Here is a 6,000-nt window from a genome sequence, read left to right on the forward strand (position 1 = left end):
CAAGGATGCCTCAAAGTGGCATCGCAAAGGCAAACTAGCTAACATAATGTCAATAAATGTGAAAAGCCTGCACATACTGCATGTATTTATTTGCTCGTGTGAGCTAATGCTTCTCCTTCTGAAACGCTTCACACCAAACAGTGAAAATGTGTCATCATTATTGTGACACGGGACATTTTTTGACAAATACACCACACGGTGACGTTATTAAACCTCAAAGTTGGGATGATCTGAAATTTGGTACACAGCTTTAGAGGACAGACAAGCATGTGTGTGTAAAATTGGAACAAAATCGGTTGAAAAACATGGCCACCATCAAGCAAAACGACTTTGCAGGGGCGCGGACAGGACTGAGCAACTAATTTCCCATAAGTTATTGATCGTTTGTCTAATCATTATAAAACTACATATTGTGCAGTATTCAGTATGATAGCATGCTAGCCCATTGAGGGCGCCGCAAATGTCGTGAAAAAATGACGACAAAAAAGATTATTTCGCCACTGGTCAAATTTCAAGTTAAAGTGAATTTATATTTGTTGACGGGGTAACGTTTAGTTGGAAATGACACAATAAAGTGGCAAAAGACTGTGTGACGGGTATGGGAGTCTAAAGTGCGCCCTCGGCATATTGTAAAAATGAATTAATGATTAATGAGATGTATTATTAGATGTTACACTAATTTAGTTTGTCACACACAGAGCTAAGATGCTGAGGTTTTGTTCAAATAGCTTAGCATATATTGACTTACACTGGATTGATTTGAATGGGAGATGCTTGATATGCCGATATCAGATTATACCGATACTGTCCAACACTTTATTACTGATACCGATATCCACCGGTTCAATATTGGCTGCAGCTCTTCCTTCAAACCAGGAGCATCTACAGTTTTTCCACCAAGGGCCACATACTGAGAAATGAAAGGATGTAAGGCCCACTCATATAACTTTTTCTCCAACCTAATTTTCCAAAAATGTTATTTTTATTTAGTTTTGTTCCTTAATAATATCATGACCAATATATCAAATATACGCTACTAAAATGATATTATTTTTTGGCATAATATTGTTATTGTTCTTCTAAAATTGCGACTTTTTTCATTTTCACTTTAATCTATTAACGTTACAGCCGTTTTTCAGCAAATGTCAAAATGTTCCAACTATATGACATTCACTTTAATAACTTAATACTAAATAATAAAATGTAGTGTAATAAATTGTAATAATAACTTCAAATAATACAATTTAGCAACTATACTAAATTTACCACAATATTATAACTTTTTCCCCAATCGAATTTTCCAAAAATCACAACTTTATTCGTTGTTTTGTTTGTTTCTCATAATATTGCGACTTAAAAAAAAAAAAAAGGCTTTTTAACGTTATTTTTCCTCCTAACATTACAACGTTATTCTCTGACTTATTCTTCCGACTTTTTCTCATCAGATTACAACTTTTTTGTATTAATATTTTGACTCTATGCTTGGAAAATTGCTGCTGATTCCTCAGTTTTTGCTTTTGTTATTGATTGTTTTTTTAACTTGTCTTGTTAAATTATATTTTTAGAATGTGCCGCAAGCCAATAAAAACACAGCCGCAGGCCACGTATGGCCCCCAGGCCGCACTTTGGACACCACTGCCTCAAACTAATGTCAGGTCACATGCCCTGTAATGAATGAACACATGATGCTTTTTTTTTTACTGTGACATGACTCTATGCATTTCATGAATAAACAGCAAAATAATACAAATACTCCAATACGCAATGTAAATACGCACATTTATTTTAAACATTCTGTCTCAACAAAAGTCATTAAAGAATCGTGACAATTGTCAGCTAAAATAACTTGTTCTTCTGTCAACAAGTAAGACAGGTTAGTCTTAATAAATTCACAAGTAAGAATCCAAATAAATAATGCTGGAAATGATACAATTTGGAAAGCTGCACATTTCTACGTGGCACAAACATCCGTGTAAGAACAGTGTAAAGTGCAAAGTATGAAACTATGAACTAATACAATCAGTGAAATTATAAAATGGGCTCATTCATCACATCACATGTGGCTGCTTGTTATTTTGCTGCAATAACGCAACATGAACAAAATATATTAGATTAGAAGTATTAAAGCGGGGGTGTCCAAAGTGCGGGCCGGGCGCCATTTGCGGCCCGCGGCTGTGATTTTATTGGCCCGCAGCACAGTCTAAAAATTTAATTTAACAAGGAAACTTAAAAAAAACAACAGCAAGAATGGGAAAATCAATCAAAAGTAAAAAAAATAAGAGAATAGTTGTAATCTAGCAAGGAAAAAAAGCCATACTTTCAGAAGAATAAGGTAATAGTATGAGGAAAAATTTCATTTTAGTAGCATGAAGTTGAAATAAAAAAAAAATGTTTAAAAGTCAAAAACAATGAATAAAGTTGTATTTTTTGTGTGTAAATTTATAACATTGGAATAAAGTCAAAATATTCAAAGAAAGTTGAAATATTTACAAAATTATACCAAAAAACAGCTGAATTTTTACCAGAATAAAGTCAAAATATTAAGAGAAAAAAATAGAATAACTGCGATTTTCTGAGAATAAACTTGTAAAATGAGGAAAAATATCATTTTAGTAACAATGTTGAAATAAAGTAAAGATACATTTTAAAGTTATAATTACGAGAAGAAAATTTACAAGAAGAAAGCTGAAATGATATACTGTAGTTGGGAAAAAAACCCCAGCAGAAATGGGAAAAAAACTGTTGTAATTTTATGGGAATAAAGTCAAAATATTAAGAAAAAAAGTCATAATCGAATGAAAAACAAAAGTCGCAATTTTACAGGAATAAACTCGTATTATTATGGAAAAAAACATCGTTTTTAGTTGCATTTCACCTATTACAAAGGTGAAATTATGTTTTTTGTTGAGCTACGTATAGCTTCTTAGCATATCTCTACGTGTTGCTTTACAAAATATCAAAGTGGCCATCCTTTCATTTTTCAGTATGTGGCCCTTTCTGGAAAAAGTTTGGACACCCCTTTATTAACGGAATACACATAGCCAACTTTACCACCATTGCAAATTGCATATTTACAATCCAAAGGTGAAACTTGGAAATCATTTCAGACACGGACATTCTAAGCTAGCCAGCTTGTTGCTGTGTCATGTGCGTCATCACTCCGGCTGTGATATTATTATTATTAGCAGAAAAAAATGATACTGATATGAATTGATATCCCTTTTTTTTCCAAGATAGCTGTAGTCTTCTTTCCTCAAGGACCTTGTGTGAATTATATCTGAAAATATCTAACACTAAATGTCAATGTCAGTAACATGTTTTTTTTATTGTTTTTCCACCCTTGATGGCGCCTGACACAAACACACCACTTGTTTATGTTTGTGTGCGTTGGTGTCCACATGTGGGGTCTTATTGTGAGTGGACTTATCAGGCTAGTCATGGGATTAACGCTGATTCTCCCCCTGAAACTAGTGTCAGATTAACAGATACCCGTGTCTTCATAAACTGTCTGTAATGAAGACATAAGCTGTGAGGAGCCCCCGGCTATTACCTCACCCCCGCCCCCACCCAGCGCCTTCGACCGTCGATCCGGGCCTCGGATCAATGCCCCCACTTATCGCCATCGAACCGCTTCCGTTCACACGCTGACATCTTGGTGCCTGTCGGACCTCCCGTGAGTCAGTCAATAAAAAAGTAAGAGGAACATTTCTAAAGTTTTCGAAAGTCATATTTCTATGAATGTAGCCTCTCAAAAACATCTCCAATATGAATTTGTTTGTGGACGACACCAGCAATATTAAATCTGACGAGAAGTGATCGGTTTTACATTTCAGCGGCATGGATGCAACAATATGAAGGAATGTATTCCATTCATGTATCATGATTAATAGGTAATTGCGATATAGCTTGCATTACACAATCGTTGGCACTTTTTTATTCCTGTATTCATTATGTTTGTCTACTTTTTCTTATTCCATTTTCTTGCATCACTGCATCTATTGTTACACATTCTTCATTCTTTTTTCCGCCCTGACATGGTGACATGTTACACACAGGAAGTGAACAAACTATCAGTAATTGCTTAGACATGGGGGCAAAGCGGTCGGATTAAATAAGATCTGCTTCTTCCCTCTTCTTTTCAGACATGTTGTTGTATTTTTATGTAATATGTTAAGCATGTCCGAAACCAATAAAACCATGACCAGTCGCCAGTGTCTATAAGGGCATCTGTAGTCGTGTTGAGTCTGGTATAGGCTTAGAGCGTAGACGCTGACACGTACAAACAAATGTCTTTAATCTGAAGGTAAGGAAAAAACACACAGATGAACAGAGGTGGAAAATCAGGGGGTGGCGGCAGACAGACCCAAACTGTAGAGGCGGATGAGGAGGAGGAAGAGAGGGATGATGAGGGGATTAAGGTGGTCGATACTTTGGCTCCCCTCCCAGACTGAGAGATGACACTAAATCTGTTAATTCATTCCCCCTGTTGCACCCTCCTCCTCCTCAGCCCCCCCTTCTCTTGCTCCTCTCCCTCATCCTCACACAGATTTGAAACATATCTGACAAATGTGAGTACACCCCTCACATTTCAGCAGCCGTTTTTATCATATCTTCTCTAGGGACAACAGTATATAGAAACTAAACTTGGATTGTCATCCCTCGCTACATTGCGGTTTGAACATCGTGCCCTCACTCTATTGCAGTTTTATAAAAAAATATTAATAAATAATCACTGTTTTGTGTTTGAGCCTATTATTATTTTTTAAAAAAATCACAATTTAAGCAAATTGTACTTATTATTGGCCTAAATTAAGCATAAAATTGCTAAATTAACTAACTTTCATTCATTCGTTCATTCATTTTCTATGCTGCTTGTCCTCACTAGGGTCGCGGGCTATGCTGGAGCCTATCCTAGCTGACTTTGGGCAAGAGGCATGGTACACCCTGGACTGGTCGCCAGCCAATGGCAGGGCACATATAGACAAACGATCATTCACACTCACATTCATACCTATGGACAATTTAGAGTCTCCGATTAACCTAACATGAACTATAGGCAAAAGAAGCATTCTAATTGTGAATGTAGTATTCTACATTGGCCACTAGGTGTCAGTGATTGTTCGGTGAAGCAAGCACGAGACGTGATTGCCAGAACAGGCATTTATTGGAAGTTTAAATTATCTCACAACAGGCACAATAATAATAACGTAATAATCATAATAATAACACTATTGTTGGGGCCATAACCCATGACAAGCTAAGACCTCAGAGGTCACTTCCTGTTCTGCACACATCTGTCTGCCCGCCACTAAGGTCCCCTTGGAAACACATTTACAGCAAAACACATGCAGGAGTTTTATTTACGTCTTAAATGGCTTGTTTACTCTTATTATGTCTACTATATATGGTAATATGAGTGGAAAGCCGCCATTAGAATACATTGATGAGACAATAGCCACCGCAGGAAATACACTGTCCAGAAAAAAGGAACTGCTAAAGTGTGAGTTCTCTTATCTTATTTATGTCTAATATGTCTTATTTTTTCAGATTATATCTACTATATTGGGTAATACAAACGTAAAGGTGACTATATGGGTGCTATTTCATGTGTAAAGGGCTCTACTAATGTTACAAAACATATTGAGAAGATCGTAAACAGGTTTTCGATACCATAATTACAATAATATTCTATATTTATTCATATTGAATCCTAAATTCACCTATCGCGGTCGACTCTAGAACCAATTAACCGTGATAAATGAGGGACGACTGTACTTTCGAGTAGTCAGCGTATAGCTTGCGTAGAGGTATGTTATGGTATCATTTTTTGGAACATGCATACAGGTTACATCGGAATACTCATTACAAATCACAATTCCACATGTAGGAGTAGGAAGAAGCAGCACTTATTTAATCTTTTAATCCTTTTCACATCAAATGCTAATACATTTGTTCACCTCCTGTATTCAACATATACTATTTACCAAATCTGAAGTAACG

Source organism: Dunckerocampus dactyliophorus, chromosome 10, assembly GCF_027744805.1.
Source record: "Dunckerocampus dactyliophorus isolate RoL2022-P2 chromosome 10, RoL_Ddac_1.1, whole genome shotgun sequence".
NCBI lineage: Eukaryota > Metazoa > Chordata > Actinopteri > Syngnathiformes > Syngnathidae > Dunckerocampus > Dunckerocampus dactyliophorus.